Below are 19,321 nucleotides of genomic sequence, written 5' to 3' on the forward strand. Positions count from 1 at the left end.
TTACCATTGCAGCACTAAAAAGTAAAATTATTTCATTACAGAATTAAAACTAGAACATGGAACTTAATTTTTATTCTTCTGCATTTATGCCATTATTAATTTGAAATTTACAAAAAAAAAAAAAAAAAAAAAAATCCAAAAATTATTTCCTTACCATTGCAGCACTAAAAAGTAAAATTATTTCATTACAGAATTCAAACTAGAACATGGAACTTAATATTTATTCTTCTGCATTTATGCCATTATTAATTTGAAATTTACAAAAAAAAAAGCTTCAAGCTAAAAAATTTCTATTAATAAATTTAACCAGATAATAACTGCAAACTTTCATTACACTGAAAAGTAGAAATTTATTATTTAATTATTTACTGATTTTTACTCATTCGTTTATAACTCACTATTATATATATAACGGAATCTAGAAATTAGTTCCTAAATAAATTGCGTTGTGGTGCTATTCATATCGAATTGAAATTAAATTAAATTAATCTATTAGCTGATTATTGAACTTTGAAAATAATAAAACAGTGCAATATTATTTAAAACACATAATGTATAATATATTTCAAAGTTCTAGCATATTAAAAGTGATTAAACAATCTATTAAAAAATCTAAGTTTTTGCAAACCAGAAACACATTAAATGAAAGCGTATAAAAAAAAGCAACCACGACCACACACATTTCATTCAACCATCACCCCTACCCCTCTCACTCCAACCATTCTTCATTCCCTGAGCGTAGAATCCCCATGGGTGTTGAACCGCTTCTATCTCAAGCCCTCCGTAACATTTAGATACGGAAGTAGCCAAATTATCGTTTGATTCATAAATATTAGCCTACCCTCAAAGGCTTGAATAACACCAGGCGACAGCAAAAGCTGAAAGGTCACCACATCCGCCGCGACCAGATGGGACAGACAGACAGACAGACACATGGGGGCATGAGTTGCGCAAAAACAAGGATATTCGGGGAAAAAGGATCCCTCCAAAATCTTCTGATTCCGTAATCGTCTGTCACGCTCGTTAAGACGGACTCTGGGCAGCTGGTACCTATGGATGGGGGCGAGGAATTTTTTTGCCAAAAATAACTCTCCCGTCGTCAGCTAAGCGTGAATTTCTGACGATCTGTTGTTTGTTTACTCACAGAAAAGGGAGGTGGAAAATCGTTAAAGATACATTCGAAGCTTCTTAAAAGGTATACAAAGTTCCTACCGTTCCCGCCACTCATATATTTCAGAGCTTACTATAATTAGTCAACGATATAAGGGTGGAAATCACGCATGTTTTTCTCTTCGGATAGCCTTATTTTGACAATATATGTGGTCATTCATCTATTACAGCAGGAAAACTTCTGTAACGAGACTAAAGAGTCAATTTGCAGTTTCAGGAAAGAAAGAAATAATCTTAAGTTCTGGATCAGTAGAAAAAAATAATAATTCTTTCGTGAAGCTGATTTTCAGCCAGGAAACACACACACACACTGTTAGAAGTCAGTTTTATGGCTTTAGAAGAATATTAGCTTTAGAAAAATATTAACATAATGAATTTCAGTTCCAGAAGAATATTAGCAGAAAGTAAATAAAGTGATTGTGGTTATTTCGTCATGATAATGCGTTGAGTTGAATATTTGATGAATAATAATTTTATCAGACGATAAAAAAACAATTTGATTCAACAATGTAAGAACAGATTATTGTTTCCTTTAAAGGGGGACTTCCAATTTCTGAGACTCAGGAAAAAAAATTTAAGGACAAATGGCTGAAAAAAAATACCTTTCAAGTATTGATATAGGAAAGCATTCCGTTACCAAAAAAATACCTCTCAAGGATTGACATAGGAAAGCATTCCGTTACCAAAAAAATACCTCTCAAGGATAGCATTGCGTTAAAATAAAAATATAATACCATCTTAAAAATAAATAAATAAATGCAGTTACATAAATATTCTTTTGATTAAAATTAATCAAAATTTCAAAATTCATAAAATTATTGGCAAGCAAAAAATCGTCATGCAAATTAATCTAATATTTAAGAGATTAGGAAAAGCTTTCCCGTATAATTCTTGGTTCTACGAGTACATTATCCATTCAAATAATAATTCAAAATAATAGCTTCTATCAGGTCAGATATTCAGGCAATTATCAGGTGAGAGAACTTAGAAATTATTTATTACAAAATTTTCTCATGTAAAGTTATACCTCCATCTCGTTCCGCTTAGCAACCCGAAGAATAACGCTGTGAATCTTGGGATTACTGTATAATCATAGTCCTTTCATTAGTTATGTATTTATGTTAGTAATAAGAATTTATAAATGCGTTTATAAATAAGAATAAAAAAATAAAATTAGATTATTTAAATTGCATGAGCTACTAACAATTAATTAAATAATTTTATTAATTCATCAATTAATAAAAATTAAATTAGTGGTTTTTTAAAATGAAATTTTTGGTAACAATGAAAGGTATTTGTAAATGCTTAAAGACAAATTTGTAATTCTGTGATATTTAGAATTCAAAATTGAATTTATTTCTTTTTCCATCTTTCGACAAGATGTATTTCTTCAAAATAAACATCATAATGTTAATAACGCCGAATTAATCGGTCAAGATGGCGAATATAAATAAAAGCATTCTGTGTAGTTAGCTACACTTTAAAGTATCGAAATTAATTGGCAACAAAAATTAATGATGCTTCAGTATGAAAATTTTTCTACGCACACAAAAACGCTTTACACTTCTGTTTCCTTAATTCCTACGGGATCCTTTTATAATTGACTTAACATTGCAATTAACTGCTTTGACTGAAGATTTCGATTTATAATCTAAACTACTCGACTGAAATTCATTTTTTTTTCGTATTATCCAAATACGAAACAATAGCGTTACCTTAAACTTTCTATATGTATTTAAACAAGCCGAAAGTGCGAGCTGTTGCCCAATGACAGTTAACTAATTCAGCCTGATTTTGAGTCCACAAAAGCGTTTTATATAAAAAGATTTGAAAATAGTATCAGACTTGAGAATCGCCACTGTATAATAGAAAACAGCGCAATGAATTTCACAAAAGGGCACGAGTCTAAATCCAATCAGATGAAATATCTACTGTTCACATGATCTGATGTAGTGCTCCAAATTTGTGCAAAATATATTGTCCTCTCACGAGTGTAATTTGGAAAGAGAGAGGATAGTTTAAATGTCTCTCTCTTTATTAAGTTAGACACTCAATATTAAAATTCTCTTTGCAAAGCAACCTCGCTCTTTTAAAATAGGACATTAAAATAATCAAACGAAATATTAACAAAAATACTTCGTTTTGTTGTGAAACAGGATTTCATTTGAATGTTCATCCTTTTTCGATGAAAAAAAATTCAAAATTTCAAAATTAATGCTTAATAAAAGTCATTGATTAATAAAGAAAATGAAGAAGTAAAAATAGATTTTTTAACTATCTTTAAAGAAATTTTTAAGTCAAAAGATTTCGTTAATAATTTTTTTTTCCTTACAAATGCTACAAATGAAGAAGGCGCTCAAAAAGTCGTAGACTCAGTGTGAGTTACGACTTCCAGTTTAGAAAATTTGAATCGCAGAGAATAAATTAGGTGTGTCAGATTCAAGTTCTATAACAGAAAAGAGCTGAAAGCTTAAGATTTTTGAGAACCTGTATTGACTTCTCTGGATTTTAGTTCTTTTAATCAAAATATATTGCAAGAAAATACATAATCAACATAAGAAAATAGCAACTTAAAATGAAAAACTTTGTCGCAAGTACAAAATTCTGATTCATTTCAATTTTTCAGTAAAATGTTTTTTAATTTATAACAAAAGATTATTCATCTAAATTGGGCAGATATGAATTAGTTGGTGCTTGATTGTAGAAGGAATGAAAGTTTAACTGTTTATGTTCTTCATACTATTTTGAGATTATACGAGGACGTATACATAACGGACTTTATGAATTTGTTCCTCGGTAAAACGATTAGGATTACACCTGAATTGGGAGTCTCCCTCCCATATTTCCATAAACATTCCTGAGGGAAAGGCAGTCGATCAAAGCTTAATTAACGTTCACTAGGGCTGAGAACGACATTTTGGGGTATTTCATTTGTGGAGTTTGATAGATATCTGTTCAAGGCTTTCATCAATTATTCAACAGTATTGGAGACGTGCATTTTTCAAGCCCTCTTCATATTACGTTTTCAAAAGTTACACAACCATGCTTTTCAGCTCTATGGCCTTATGGTTGATGCTATAGCTATCTATATTTTAGAATTTCTACATTTCTAGAATCCTTTTTCCTAACATTTTTATATCAACTATAATGGCTTTGATTGAATAATAAGTAACTTTTTATTTGAATCGTATTAGTTGAAGATATTTTGTTTGAGTTAAATAAACATGTATTGTTTCTTTTCATAAACAGAAATGAAGTAAATGATTCTTAAGAAATTATCAAAAGATTATTAACAATATTTTTATGAAATAGGCTTTTTTCTGAAAAAAATTCTTAAAATCATTCTTTTTTTTTCAACAATTAATCTGCTTATTTCAGGTAACTTTTTTTTATTAAACTTTTGCAAAAAATATTGATTACAAGATGAATTAGATTAATAGCAATTCCTACAGAAATTCTGAATATTTTTCATTAGGAAATAAATTTAAGAATCAGGAATTAAAAATATTTTTACTTATTTTTAGAACGTCTTTAGAACCATTTTTATCAATGTTTAAAATGTAAACACTATATTTTTAATTTTCGATATCATAGCCTTTTTTCTGGGCTATAAGTCTGCATCGTGATTTCCCGGAGTTTTCTAAGAGTTCTTTTAAAGCTTCAAAGGGTATTAATTTCTATTCATCTTCTATTACTTTCCAGAGTCTTCTAATCAAGATAGCATTGAAGAACACTTTTCAGCAAATCAAAGACACAATAATCCATAATTGAAGCATCAATGGACTTCTTACGAATGCGTTAAAAATGCACATACATGGATTAGTCTTCATTTTTAAGGAATACAGGATACTTTTAAAAGTATGATTTGTTGCTTCGTCTTGAAAAGTATCACTCTGAAAATCAAAGGAATAGTGAAATAAAATTTCTTAAGCAAATATCGGATGTAAACCTTTCCCTTGATCGTACATAGAGTTTATTTCAACATTTTTACCCCCGCTCCCTTCTTACTTTTAATTTTCCATTGTAGATGAACCCAGCAAGAATTGCAAAAAAAACTTATTAAAATTTTCTCTGTCTTTTGGAGCTTGATTTGCACAAATTTTTCTCTTCATTTTTTTATTGTAAATAACCCTATTTTTATTGCAATCACTTAGATAAACCCATATTTCAACAGTCATAATGTATTTTAATTCATTTCCTATTAATTAGATTTCTTCTATAAATTATAGTCTACAAATTAATTATTCGATTTTGAATCACATGCCTCGGTAAAAACTTGAGAAATATCCTGTTTTTAAACTCTTTTAAATAGTAAAAAAAATTTCATTTTTTAAAACATTATTTATTGTTTTATAAAAATAAAGATTTTGCAATTGACTTCTACGTTATAGAACTTTCTCCTGTTATCAGCAATTTTACTTCAGAAATATTTGAAACCGCACATACTTTTTTACGAGTATTCGTTCGAAGTCTTCTTTCCATATAGAAATAATGATTAATGCATCTTTCTATTTCCTATTAATAATGTTGATTACTTTGCAGTTAGAAATTTTAATGCCAAGCATTTTACAATGATTTTGAATCATTGAATAGGAATATTTATCTTCAGTAAGCTCAAAAACATATTCTTCAATCCACAACTTATTTGCATGCTACATTTTGGAAAGAGAAAAAATTTGAAAGTAGTAAAAGAGTATTTCCAATTTTATATAATAAGTTGCTTCTAGAAATTCTTATTTCAATGCATTTGGGTTTTTAAAATTATTTATCAAAATTGTTCTAAAAATATTTAAATTCCATCTGTAAAACTACAAAAATCAAGAAATTTTTTGCAAAACTGTAATAAATTAGAGCAATTACTTATATAAAGCAAGCATATACCCAACGAAATCATTCAATAAAGTTCACAATTTAAAAATTTAAAATCTTTTCTTTTCAAACTGTTGTTTAATATCCTTATAAAAAAGATCAGATTTTGTTGTACTTGATATTTTTTATGTAAACTTGTGATACATTGCATGTGCATGCGTTAACAAAAAGAAATAGATAAATATCGTAAGGTATCGTTTACAATATCTTTAAAATTTATTCAAATATAAAAAAATTATCAGGAATACTTTTATTAGTTTTTTTTTAATTTTAGATGCAATTCGAGGTTAGGGGATTGATTAAAACAATATCATATCTCCGTCAAATATGCTCTTAACATTCCAATGAAATAATGAAAAATAACACCCTTGATGATGATTTTTAATCAGGATAAAATAAAATTAAAAAATTTCATCATATTTCTAAAATTATTTACAAAAATTGTATTACTATAAAAAAATATGTTATTTGTCAATGTAAATTGTATGATTTTATTCTGTAATTAACTCCAAACTCTACTAATAATAAACGTAAAAGTATAGGCATGCATGTGTATATGTAGTGATATTAGAGCTACGAAATTTAACAACATTATACTTTAGATATGAGATGAGCATCTCGAAGATATCTTTTGGAATTTTAATTAGAATTTTATTTAATAAACGGAAATTAACTGAGGCATTTTTCTGCAATCATTTCGAATTATTGTTGCATGAAAAATTATTTTTACGCAATTTTAAAACCCAAAACATCATTTTACTAATGGTAATAATTTTGTAACCAATTAAAAAAAATTTCTAATTGCAATAATTAAAAAATATTTTTAGATCCAAGTGGAAATATCTTCGATCTCGTTCATTTTCTATCGGGTGATATTATATCAACCTGGTAAAAAATATTAGATCGACATAGGCTATTTTTTAGTCTTGCTTCGACGTATCTATGAACATGCGCAATGTTTTTTTTAACTATATACAATTCATCCCCAGCTGTTACTACTCTTTACTCCAAATATCGATGCTCACCCACTGAAGAACCCCTATTTCATTCCATTCGTTCTTCGTTCATACATCCTTTAAATACTTCAAAAATACATGAGTAAACTGTTACCTATATTTATAATAGTGTCCAATATGGATTAATCTAACAGTTGGAAGTGGTGATAAAACAGTATTGAAATTCATTTATATGAAAAATTTTCTTTCATTAAAAATTTTAGGTTGCGCAAAGTTTAAAGCTATCGTGGAATCAGGAGTAATTTTATGATTTTCTTTATAAAATAATATTAATAATAACACTTTTGAGATCATTTGTTTTATTGAAAGAATGTGAAAAAGTGTTAAATATTTCTGTAATTTACTTTAAATTTCTCTTTAACATACTATTATGCGTATTAAATGCGACGAGATTTTTTTTATTGTTAATTTGATATAGGAAAGTCATTTGGCTGTATATGTATGCATGTTCTTTGTCTCCTCCTAAGCAAAAGAGCCAAATTCAATCGAATTTGGCGCACTTATTATTAAAGGGAAGAGAAAATAATGCTATCAATTCTTCGAAGCAGAAATAAATCAAGTTAAAAAAAATTAATTAAAATTTTACTCTTTTTTAAAAGTAACTTCTAAGGAAATATTTTCGAAATAATATTTTTGCGTTATCTTGAAAATCAAAATTTTAACTTTTGAAAGATACAGATTTTATTTTTGTATAATATTTTTCAAAAAAAAATTGGCACACAAGAGCTATGAAAATAAGTAAAATTTATAGATAGGTGCATTTTTGTTAAGCATAAATAAGACTCTGATCTCTACCACTATTCTTTTAATTCTTCTTTTATTCTTTACATACCTTTCTTTCGATGTTGCTAATGAAGACCTTGAAATAGTGATTTAATGTTGCCTAAAAGGGAAAATATTTTCTCTTTAAAAATTAGTCAAGAAAAGAATAGCCTTTGCCAGTAAATGAATTAGTTGCTGCAGTGGCTCCAGGTTATGAGAAATGAATCAACATTTTTACTCTTTTTCTATAATAACTTTGGTGAAAATTACCTCAGAAACTATATTTTTATATCATCTTAAAATTCAAAATGTTAAATTTTTAATATAACAGTTTTATTTGTGTACATTTCTTTTCAATTGTTAGTATCTTTTTTTTTTTAATTTAACGCAGATGATTCTGAAATAATGGAATATATCGTTGCTTTGCTAAGCAATTGAGGCCTTTGAGCTATTCTATCCCTATTTTTTTAATTTCTCTTTTATTTCAATACATATTTGTAGGCAAAGTTTTTTATTTGTTTTAAATAGTAATTTTAAAATGATCAAAAGAAAACTTTAGTGCACAACTCAAATTCAAACGAGGGCTAGGAATTAGATCTTTCGTGAATAAATGAAATATTTTTAATGTGAATGAGCAAGAATACGTCCGAAGAACTGTTGTCAGAGCCCAGCAAAATTCTAAGAGAAAACTTTAAAGACAGATTAATACCAACTTGTATCCAAAAAACTATAGATTTAATTTATTTTTATATCCCTTAATAATGGAAAGATATTTATCTAACTGATTATCTCAAAATATTCTTTAAATTGTTCATATATTTTAGCATATTTTGAACAAAATTTGTAGTGCTAATATATAACAAATATTACTAACTTATAGAGAAAAGCAGTTATAGAGGATTTTTAAAACCATCTACTTCAAATGATCTTTTAATTTTAATCAAAAGATATTTCAAATGATAAAAGGATTTAATATATTATAACATTTTCTAAAAAAGTAGTTTTTATATTAAAACTGTATTTGAAAAGCTTTTTATTCTGGTCAATGCCGGATATATCATCTAGTTCTTAGATAAAATTCAAGCAAAATACTGGAAACAAAAACAGAAATTTCAGTGATATCAAACATGCAAGATATGGCATGAATTTAAAACAGCAATTTAAAAAAAAAATCAGAAAAAAAGTTAAATGATTTAATGTACAGGATTAAATGTGCAGAATGATTTAATGTACAGGATTAAATGTGCAGAAAGATTTAATGTACAGGATTAAATGCGCAGAATGATTTAATATGTCCAAAATTCCTCATGTTTCACCAATTTTGAGAGCAAAACAATACACAAAAATTCATGCATCTACATCATTTAGAATTTTTATATTATCGCGTTCGCATAAACACGTATACAAAATGATAGAAGGTCATCCCTTTGATAGATTTAATTCAAAATTTGATACAAATATGCAATTCAGATAATAAACATAACTAGTCACCTTTGACGACCAGTTTGTTCGTTCATATTGTTGAATTTTAGGTCGCTAAACTATTATACAGAATTCATTATGGTAGAATTAATATTGAAGTGTATATAAGTGAAATATAAGCTGAAGTGGAAATCCTACTTTAGAATTAAAGTTCAAAGAAACAGGTGTTTTTTTTCTTTTTCGAAAGCATTGGTCTGAATGTTTTTATGGATGATATTAAATTTTATCCTAATAGTAAAACCATTGTTACAGAGTATGTATCAAATTAAATTTTTAAAAGCAGAGAAAAAATGCAAGAAAATTAAACTGGTATTATTAAAACGGTATTTTTTAGAATTTTAAGATAATGCGAAAGCAGTTTTTGTGAGACAATAGTCTCTGAAAATGTAAGTCATAACGATTATCTATCTGGTGACGACTAAGCATATTTTAATGCTCTATTAAACTTTCTATTTGACGGCTTTTGATTTCTTTCGCAAGTTCTTTCCTCTGACAGCATCTAGGTTTCGGTGACTGAATCTATGTTCTGAATTCTATGACTGAATTCGGCGCAGGTTTTCCCGAACATTCGTAATAATACTTTGAAGATCCATTAATTAACTACACGAAGAGTTGAATTAAGTGCAATGTAAAAGCGCTCAATGAAGCAACCTGAAACATACAAACAGTAACACATGACATTTGTTTACATTTGACTATTGCCATTCGATGATAAGTAATAAGAAGGATTTCTGCGCCACATACATTAGCATCTTATCTATATAGACATACTTTTTCCATCAGTTTAATTTGTTATAATTTTGAATTATTGTGTTTCTATGCATATGGAAGAACAGACAAACTTTCCACAAAAAACTTCGTCCAAAATTTTGCAACTCTCAGCAAATCTGATGTAAAAAATGCAGAATAAATTTCATTTGTTAAGTTTGTAATATTTATGAGTTGATATTGATAGACAATCATAATTCCAAAAAGTTTGTTCGCATGATGAAAGAGCTAAAATACGGAGAATTCTTTAAATTTCATTATCGAATTTTTAAATTATAGTAGCTTCTAGTGTATATTTTTAATTTATTAAAATATAAAAAGTTTTCACTTTTAAATAAATTTTTTATACAGAATGCTTTTTAATTGTTTTTGTGATAATTTTTTTTTGTTTCACATAGATATTTCTTAATTTTCAAAATTTCAAAAAGATACTGAACCATTTTTTTATTACAGAAGTGAAAATACTAGAATAGTTTAAACAATTTCTGCGATTCAAGCTAATTGAATAATACATGAATAAAAATCATTTCTTCAGAAGCATTCAAGCATTATAAAATAACTACAATGCTTGAACAGAACAAAAAAAAAATCTCCTTTTTATTCTTCAAAGTGAGTTAGTGTGGGAAAAATTTGTAGTGGAAGTGTAAAGCCGTCATTTATTTCATGAGAATGGGGAGGAAATCGACCGTTATTTTCAATCTTCTCCTCCCTGGAACCTTCTGCAACAGAGGATGTTGATTTCCGATTCAAAAACAGGCTTATTTACCCGCTGCACACGGAAAAGGGAGGAAAGGGCAAAAGTGTTTACCGTTTTCGCACATGAGTCACGCGACGGCCATACGACCTCACGTTCCATGCTGCCCCCTCCTCCCTTTTTTTTTCAAAAGAAAAAATAAATCCCTTTCCCTTAGGTTTCTCTGTCTTGCTAGATTTCCGATGGTAAAACGGTTATCAGGTTCGGTATCCTAAACCGTAGTTATTTGTTGACACTGAAATATAAGTGTCCTTATATCAGCTTGAAGTAGAACAAAGACATTTTAAGGATATTTAAAATAGTAGCGTAAAGAGAATAATTTTTTCTCTTCCTCTTTGTATTTCATTGTAAATAGCCTTTAACATAGCCTGCAATATTTTGATTCCTTATTATCCTGTATGGCATGTAATCGGGACATCTGTACCTCCTATGATCCACTTGAACAACGCTGTACCACTAATTTAAACTGAAATTCCTCATTGAAATGATTTTACTGGCAAACATTTAGAAAATATTTTACTTTATTTTGATTGCAATAACATTTTTATCTTTCACATTCTTGCTGTTTAAGAACACGTACTGACTTCATTACTAGCTTCAATATTTAAATTCGGGGGTTACATTTCCAGTCAAAACGATAACACAACACCGAAAATGTTTTTTTTTTATTTCATAGTGTAATGTCAATGTAAGGTTAGTTTCCCCCAATAGTGTGCTATTTATTTTAAACAATATCTATGCTAAGATCATTATAATTGGTCATTTAATATAAATAATTTCCAATATTTATTGATTTATTACATTAACGGGTAATTAGTACTAACTGATTAATCACATTAACCTATAATATAATTTATATAACCTATAATATAGTTTATAATTTCATATAAAAAAGTATTGTTCCAACATAAAGTAATATTATTTTGTATATTTTCTATAATAAAATGAATTATTTTTTTAAAGATGAAATGAATTTTCTCTTTGAGGCTTTTATTTATTTTTTTTCAGAATTAAGAGAAGTGGTAAGCTAATTTCCATACTCGAATTGTTATATCGTTTTTGACCTTTTAAAGAAAATATTATGAAGAAAATATACCAATTATAATTTATTAGTTTTCATTTATTTTATTTTTACTTTTGCTACTACAAAAAAGTTACATTATGAAACAAATAGGACAAAGCACCATTAAACATCCAATTTGCATTATATGTAAAATATCCACTATCTATATGAGATTCGTCTAACTGAAACTACCTTGTAGATATTGGTTCCATGTTCATATTATAATACTTATTTTGTATTGATAAGACCAGTGTACCGAACAGAATTTCAAAAAACAAGACAGCTTTCAATTATAAGATCAGTTACGATTTTTGTGAAATATTTTCTAAGTTAGAAATTTGCATGGGTTTTGTTTGATCCTACTTGATATAACTAAATGCATAAGTCAAACACTCAGGAGAAAAAAATAAGGAATGGCAATTTTTATTGGTCTAAGCAATTGTGTAGCATTAAACTAAAGTGCGTTCGATGCGTATACACGTTAAACAAAATCATTTTGACGCCGTTCATGTTTTCTTATCTAATAAAAAGGAAATCGAATTCATTTTATTATGATTTTTTGTAAAATATACTACGTAACTATTGCGTCTGACGTGTATTTGCGTCATCCTTTTATTTTAAAAGCAGGGACATGAAGGGCTTGAAAAAAATTCCGCAACTGGTTAATTACCACCTAAGGTAGAAGCGATAATTAACCTTCAAAACTTTGATCGAAACCGATTAGCTAAAAGAATCAAATAAAATGATGTATCTTTATAATCTACTCTTTGTCCCAAAAATATAGACAAAAGCATAAAATACAATTCTCGATAAAAGTAAGAAATGGATTAAATATTTTTCATATGTATATAATTATAAACCTACATGAAAACAAGTTAGAGTTAATTTATTAGTAAAAAATGCAAATGCTGAATTTATTTAGATAAGCAGAAAATAGGGTGTTCCATAATTATAAACAATATTTATTTTATAGATTATATTTAAGGTTCAGTAACACATTTATGAATGTTAATATTTAATAGTATTTCCATTGCCTTTCATCTTTTCAAATGTAGAGTATTTTTATCGAAAGAAATTTTCATTATCTCTGGTGACACTGCTTTGAGGTTTTTGGTCGGAAAACATTGGATTCCATTTTCATATACTTTTCGTTCTAGAAGTCCCAACACTTTTTCAATTGGGTTTCAGTTTGGATGAAGCGATGGTCAATCCATGACATGGTATTATTCATGTTGAACCACATATTTGTCGAATTAGACGTATGAATAGGTAGGTGCCTTGTCTTCTTGAAACACACAGTTTGATGAATCCAGCAAATCCTGTAATGGAATAAAATGATCCTCGAGTATTTATTAATAGTCCTGGGAGTTTATTTTCTTCCTACAAACTATTAAAAATGTTTGTCCATTAAATCTAAAACCATCCCAGTCATTTCTGCTCCTCTACCTTGCTATCCAATTAATGGTTCTTGATTCATTTCTTAAATCATGCTAGTAAAATTTATATCTTTTTATTGTTATTTTTCCCAGTTTAAACATCCAGTTTTGTGGTATACTTTTGAGTGTGGTTTCATTAACCGTTTCTTGGTAGTTATTCATGATTTCATTTTTCTTCTGTAAATGTTATTTTTTGATACTCCAAATTTGGATGCAATTTGTAGTAATATATATTTTTCTAAAATCCAAGCTTAGAATGATTCTGTCTCCGCGAATAGATGATATTCTTTGCAGACAAGAACTTTTCTTACTAAACCACTTGTCGCTCTTATGCAAAATCTTGTAAACACTTTTTAAAGATCTTCTTAAAATCCTGGGTAAATCTTTCGGTCATTATCTTTATATCCAAGATATTGATGATCTGTTTTTTCGAAATCTCTTTACCTCTAGATATTTTGTTGAATTTATAAAAAAAAAACACATCAATTTGTTTGTAGAAAAATCGAAAAACCGAAGAATCATGCAATAAGCCGAAACAAATAAAAAAACTGCAGAGGATAAATGTTTTTAAGAAATATAAATAGATCACCAACTGCTGAAAAAATATATATAATATATAAACTTAATATTTCTAAATAAAGTCAGGCGATTTTTAATTTTTTTTTTAAATTTTTACACATTTTTTATTTATTTTCAGATAATTTTTAGCCAAACCAAATAAATTGATTTAAAAATACATCTGAATAACTTCTAAAAATTTGTAAAAGATATTTTAGCTTAGGGTGACAGTTTTGGGGGGATATCTGTATCGTAGAGACAGGATGTATCTTTTTTGTGGTCTTACATTTCCAACCGTTGTATAAAAAAATAAAATTTCATTGATGAACAGTCAATTCGCCGCTTGAAGCTCTCATGTAAAATCACTGTTTTAAGCGTTAGATGAAATACATTCAAGACGACATGTCTATAAAAGAGCATTATTTATTATCAAAGAAACTGTAATATACTTTATATATAAAATATATATGGATATAAAGTATAGTACGGTCGAAGCCTAGGGTGAATTTATAGTCGACGATTGGCAATTACAGAAACATTAAGTAAAGATTTATACTAATATTTCAATTTATTTTCAATGGAATGAATTAATTAGAGTTTTAAAATATCAGCACTAATACGGCTTACAATGCCACTGTTTAATCCCAAGCACCTTTGGTGCTTTATTTTGACTCCCAAACCCCTCCAAAAAAATTCCATGCCCAAGATTATATTCTTGACCACGAGTCCTCCTAAAATGCTGGTCTGAGTCCACTTTTGTTAAGATTTAACCCTATAGCAGTCAATTGGTGCTAAAGGGGACATCTGGGCAACAATCTTATTTAATAGTACTTATAAAGAGTTCACAGTTTCTTTAGCCTCAAAATAATATTTCTCGACAATGTCCCATTCTGTCATTGGTCTTCAGAATCATGTCTCAATCTCAAATCTTGGCAATCTCAAATATTTATTATTGTTATTATTATTATTTTAAACAATAAATATCTTGCTTTCAGTATCCATCCGGATATTATCTTCAAATAAGAAATTTTCCAAAACTTAGCTTCAGTAATAAATCCATTGTGGTCCATGGGAAATATTTAATCCAAGCAAGTATATTTGTGATTAAATTAGTAAAAGTGTCTGAGAAAAATATTCTTAAATTTTATTTTTCAGATTTTATTTTCTAGCACCTCATCTCTAATCATATTGATCTAAATCAATTAACTAAAGAAATGTGTTAAACTTTAAATGTTTGTTTCTTCAATTCCTAGAATTTCTAATAAATCCGAATCTAAGATAAAGAAAATTTTGAGGAAGATGGGATACATTTGGCAGGGAAAGACAGGGATGGGAAAGACAGGTTTGGCAACTTTCTAGAGGGCATTAGAAAATACAGTAAATCACATAAACTAACTGAAATATGATTGAGTGAATACCCATGGCCGGAACTTTGTTCGTTAGATCCTTAGTCCAGATGGATTTGGGAGAATAGGGAGTTTTCTGAGAATTCTGAAAGCACGTCCGATCATATAATTGTTTAGTAGCCAACAGCTAAGCAAGTTTCTCTTTTGTATATCAACTGCTTAATCATTGATTGTTATTTCGGTATTTGAGGTGAGAGAGAGAAATGAAAGAAAAATGCGAGCATTTCAACATTCTGAGGTGCCTGAACTCGAAAGATCTTAGGAGTAAGAGGGTTAATTTGTTTCTGATGTATTTAGAAGAAATTCGAGTATTTCTTGGATTTGCAAGAAGTAATAAAATAAATTCATTCAAGGCCAATTTCGGATGTAAATATTCAGTGCGAAATTCCGTTAAAATAGAAGATGGAAAAAGGATTAAAATGCATCTCATGCTTGTGTAATAACCGCAACATTCGCTCTCCAATTTATATTTATATATTTTTTTTCAAATATTGTAGATATTTGTTCTTTTTTCGAAGCTTTTAAATGATTTATTTTTGTATTTTTTTATCAGGTCTTGAATTATTTCTATATTATTTAGTCAAGTTCGTATTATTAATCTAATCTAAATTTTAAGTACTTCCATTTAGATTTGAAATATATTTAATTCTGTTCATAGAAATTAGTTATTCACCTGAGTTTCATTTCTGTAAAAAAGAAAATAATTATCTGCACAACACAATGATTTCAAAAAAGGACGCAGTCCGTTACACGTGCCAAATAACAGCTCACGTGTACTTGATAAGAGGCCACGGAATAATGTACACTTCACGCAAATGATGCGCGCAATTTTGTTTATCATATGATTATAATATCAAATGAATTGGTTCCATTTCCAGGAAAATACTGTTAAGCTGTTATTTTTTTAAGCCATAAGTTAAAGAACTTTGTTTGAACTCCTTAACCCAATGAGATTTACATCCTTGATTTAAATTGTTTTCGTTTCTCATACCCAAAGCATTGTCATCGAAAAATTCTCTATCAAGATTTTGAAGACTATTACAACGGAAATGTTTGTAGGATTTTATCTGCAACTAATTGCAGATCCTCGACTTCACCTTCCTTTATTTATTTTATTTGTTTGTAAGAAAAATAAAAAAAATACATTCTCTTATGCTTTTTGATTCTTATATTTAATCTCTTAAGGGTTTTTAGGAACCTTAACTCTAATTAATAATAATTAATTGATTACTGTTCTAAAGCATTGGAAATAACGAAAATTTTAGTTTCGTCATTTGACATATAGTTATTTAATAAAAACTAGCAAACTTATCAAATTAAAAATAAAATCTTATACTACGAACTCTAGTTGAAAAACAGTAAAGAAAAGTAAATGACATGACAGCTGAAATCCTTAAAAATTTTAAAAGTTCCTGAAATGGGACTTTTTTTCATCATTTCATTCGTCATTAATCCTCCCACCGTTTTTTAACATTTTAACTTGTTCATTATGTAATTCACAAGTTATGACAGATGTTTGGTTCAGCGAGATTTGATTGTATGTATTAAATAATGAAATAGGTTTGATGTTTCGACTAAAACATGGAACTGAAAAAAAAAATGTGCTTAAATTAACTTTGAAAAAAATCAGACAAAATAGTACGCTAATTAAACTAACGAAATAATTTTTCTTAGTCTTCAAATTGTGTGAAAGAGATTTAGTGCAATGATTTACTCAGAAGTTGTGGGAGAAAAACTTAAAATCTTTAAATCCCTATTTTAAATCCTTTCGAGGCTGGTAGAAACTTTTTAATAGCGCAATAAATCTTTCTAGATGTTAAGAAAAGTGTGTACCAAATTTCGTTTGAATCAGTCCATAAGATTCCAACAAACATTTTTTTTCAACTTAATATATATTCATGATACAGCAGAAAGGAAAAGAGGAACGATTTGAATTCTAAATTGGACATTGCCTCCAAACCAAATTACAGGTTTTATCAAAATTTTGACTCAATCGAATAAAAAGAAGGGATCCAAAATTTATATAGGGATTTATTATGCCCTGAAATTAAGTTCAAAAATAAACTAATTATGAAAATTGCGAGAAATTCCTGAGGAAAATACTCTAATTGGTTCTAAATAGATTCCATCTCTTTTTAATTATTATAAGTAATCGTATACGCATTAAAAGCTTTTGCCCATTTTTATTAGATCTCAATACAGTTTCTAAATTAAGTTACTAATTGTACAAAAAAAAAAGTTAATTTTCTGTTCAACCCTTTAATGCTACATGCTTCAGAACTTCAAGAGAGCACTAGATCTTTCCACAAACAACACTGCGATCTTAACAATCATTCCAAAACAACCAAATCTCTTGGTCTCCTAAAATCGAGTCAAGTCAGTCAAACGGAAGAAAGAATTAAGGGAATGCCTGCGTCATCGGTAGTAGGGAGGAACCAATCGTCTGTTTGTCCTTCCATTTCGGAAATAGAGATGTTCCTAACGATTCTGACCCTTGCATTCTTCGCCACGCTTTTTCGTCTGATGAATCGGCAGTTTACGCAGGAGCCGCCGACGGAATGCACTGAGCGTCATCGGGACGATTGCGTTTTGAGGAGGGGGTTTGTTTGATGTGCCCGGCCGCGGATTGGAGACGGAGAGTGTTGACGCGCATCCCGATGATAAAAAATTTATCTGTGTCAGTCGGCAGACCGAATTAAATCTTCTTTATTTCATCAAAAGAAAATAGATGTTTATGCAAACTCAAACAAAAATGTTTTTTTAAGTTACATTTTTATTGTTTCATTAAGTAAAATGTTTTACTTTAATTATTTTTATTTTTAATCTATAATTTATTAATATTATGGAATCTTAAAATCAGTTTTTTTTTAAACTCTCTATCAAGTGGTGTTATTGACTTCGTGTGGTTATTAAAGTGGTGTTATTAAACTTAATTAGTCGATTATTTAGCAAATAAGTTTTTAAAATAGTAATAATAGTGAGGATAAGTTTCAATTTACCTTTTATCTAATAATTAAATTCATAAAACAGTAACAATAATGTACATAATTTTTTTAAGCACATAATTAAGTCAGTGAAAAATTTGTTTTGGAATTCTATTGTTACAAACATGAAATAATCACATTAGATAAAAAAAATGTATTAAAAAACTTAAAATATGAAAAAAAATTAATGTATTTTTCTGGGTAATATACAGCTACGAATTTCTGGGCAGTACAGTAAATAAAAAATATAAGCGCATATAGTACTACATAAAGCAAATTTGTTGTAATAAAAGACAGTTTATTAATTTTTATCGTAATTTTAAATATTAATTTGTTTTCAGTTTCCAACATCTTAAACAGTAGATACATATGAAATTACTGGAGTCGAGAAAAATAATGACTTCTTAAATTTGACCAAATTTTTATATTAAATCTATTTTAAGATTTCCTTTTCATATATTAATGGCTAATAATTTCCCTTCCTATTTTATTTACTGTATGTATGATTGTGTTAATAAATAAACAAGATTTGTAAGGAGGCAGTTATTATATCGGTTTCTATACTTAGCAAATGTGAACCAGTGATAATGAAGTAATTTAAATTACTGTAAACATAAAATTCATATCACCAAATATACTTTATAGTATTTTATGGAAATCTGAAATGAGTCATGTAAAGAGATTGCAAAATAACGGAATACTTACCAAGTGAAATATAATCTAACGAGACTATTGTTCTAAATCTTATTTTTTACATAACAATTTACATTTGTTATACTTAATAATTAAATCGCATATTTTATAAAATCTTAAATTTAATGTTAATCGCATTTATAAAATCCTTTGCACTAAAGTTAACAAATATTTAAACAATTAGAAATCTAATGAACTGCTGATTAAAAATGGAAGTGACAATTTTTATTTCATATTAGAAATTAGTTGTATATTCATTTACTAATGGAAGGATTATATATGACATTTTTTTAATTAAGTAGAAAAGCACGTGCACTCCAAGCAATCTTTAAATTCTATCAAACTTTAGATACGTAAAAT

The sequence above is a fragment of the Argiope bruennichi genome, chromosome 9, assembly GCF_947563725.1.
Source record: "Argiope bruennichi chromosome 9, qqArgBrue1.1, whole genome shotgun sequence".
NCBI lineage: Eukaryota > Metazoa > Arthropoda > Arachnida > Araneae > Araneidae > Argiope > Argiope bruennichi.